Raw genomic sequence first — 2307 nt, forward strand, 5'->3', positions numbered from 1 at the left:
TCTTACATATAATGCCACACCAGGTCATCTCTAAGAATCCAATACATCTTCTATTACACAATTTCAATGACTGTTGCATCACTTTTCACTCCAGAGTTTTTAAGATTTATTTCCAGCTTGCAAACTTGTTTATTTCTTTCCATAAGTAACTTTCTGATTATAATATTTTTCTGCACCAGCAGTTAAGTATATATTCTTACCGTATATGATAAAAAAATACATCTGACCCACATTGTGACAGGAAACAGAGGTATGGGCTCTCAGTGCTAGTACCATGTATCCACTAAAGAAATCCCCATTCACCAAAGAGAGGTTGTTTCCTTGGATTCCATCATATCTTCACGATCTTCCCAGAATTCTTTATTCCAGCACCAGTTCATGCCCTTGTCACTTCCAACTCTTTCGAGACCCAGGTCAATCACCATATGTCTTATTATTCCAGGGTGCTGCTGGAATCCGGTAGTGCTTCTCTTTGATACACTGTTGCCCTGCCACCCTCAGGGAAATGGTTGGAGGTTGGGGAGGTGAGGGAGAACATAACCTCATATTACCAGAACAAACATCAGGGTTACATTAGTAAATGACACTCGGATATAAACCTAACAACTCACAGAACACATGATTCCTCCCCAAATGATACACAATTCCCTACAGGACAAAGGAAATCCCTCAATCAATTTAACATGTAGGAATGATGCTGTATACTAGGCACAAGGGATACAAAACGAATGGTGTTCCCTTCCATCATACTTTGCATAGTAGGAAGTTATTGGATGAAAACTGAAACCAGATCTCTATCCTGGCTCCATCAGGCTTTTCCTGGCTCTTTCTGCCTTTGAATGGTGCCACTGCTTTGCTTCCATCTGTTATGGGCATTTTTTCATTTTTCAAGAGAGAAGATAAAAGAATGGATGACAGAGAAAGTGGAAAGGGAGAAAGGAGAAAGCAACTCTGTAAAAACAGAACAAAAGCAATACAAAAATTCAGAAATCAGATTGTGTATGACAATATTTTAAAACAATAGAAAGTAGCCGAATATACTACATGCAACACAGAGGATATGATGCATAACCTCAGGGGGAGGAGTCAGCAGGGAGAGTGTGGCAGAGCCCACAGGTTTAGACTAAGAGCCTTCCAAAGGACTGCTGAATGGACTGGATCTGCTGCTTCAGCTGCGAGCCTTTTTTGATGGTAACTGATAACAGTCCTGGAGACCCCGCAGGCACATCCCAAGGCCTGCTTGGAGCACATAAATACATAAGGAACATTCTTATCTTACACAGCAGTAGAAGATGTAGAATGATCTTCAGCAGCCCAGTGTCTGCAGCCATCGCAATGAACTCAGAGATACCCTTGTTGAGGATTTTGGTGACTTTCTTGGCTCTTTTCTAAAGCTGCTTGTAGTTACATGACTGCTGAATAAGGTCCAATAGTTCCTTGGTGAGGTGGGCATCCACAAAGGGCTAGGCCTTCTGATTTACACCAGCCTCAGTAGTGGCTACAGTTCCCGTAGGTTTGCCACTCCTCAGGGATCACAACCGATGTCAGATCAGGAACACTTGCCTTCACCACATTTAGTTTTTCTAATGAACTTTGGACTTTGCTATATATATTATTTTATAACATACTTCTTTTACTTAAACACTAACATAACAAGATGGTTTTCTTTCTTTCCTATTACACACAATGCTACTATAATCATCTTTGTGTGTAAATCATTGTACATAGCTCTAATCACTCCCACAGAATAAATTTCTGAATTGTATTTGCCATGCAGATAAATTCTTGAAAGTGCAATTGCTGAACAAAAAGTGGTTGAATTATTCTTAAGTATATGTAGGCATCTATATTACCTATAAGAAAAGACATATCTATACTGATTTTTAGGCTCTATCAGGCTCATCTCCTAAAGTTAGCAGTACAGGCCTGCCCTTCGGTTTTGCATTCCTTTGCCATCAGTTTGGGGCATCTCCCTCTTCTTAAGGAAGAATACCAACCTAACATCCCTGAGAAGGAAGACTAAGTTTACTTTTTACTTAGCATACATTTCTATGACTTATTCTGTGTGAGGCACTGTTATAAGCATGTTGCCTATACTATCTCATTTCATCCTCACAGCAGCAACCAAAGGAATCAAATACTATTATTATCCTTATTTTGCAGAAAAGAAAACTGAGTCAACAGAGACTAGGTAACTGGCCCAAAGTAACACCGGTAACCTGACCTCACAGTTGGTGTTCTTATCCACCCTATTATGCAACCTCTCTTCGATAATTATGAACTTCAGTACCTGAGACTTATTTAATG

General features: G+C 39.8%; 1 pseudogene; it reads right to left on the minus strand.

The window, feature by feature from the left end:
- Positions 1–1118: 1118 nt before the first annotated feature.
- Positions 1119–1969, minus strand: LOC110595594 (annotated as a pseudogene).
- Positions 1970–2307: the final 338 nt, after the last annotated feature.

Source organism: Carlito syrichta, unplaced genomic scaffold (assembly GCF_000164805.1).
Source record: "Carlito syrichta isolate Samal-C Ts95f unplaced genomic scaffold, Tarsius_syrichta-2.0.1 Scaffold303073, whole genome shotgun sequence".
Lineage (NCBI taxonomy): Eukaryota > Metazoa > Chordata > Mammalia > Primates > Tarsiidae > Carlito > Carlito syrichta.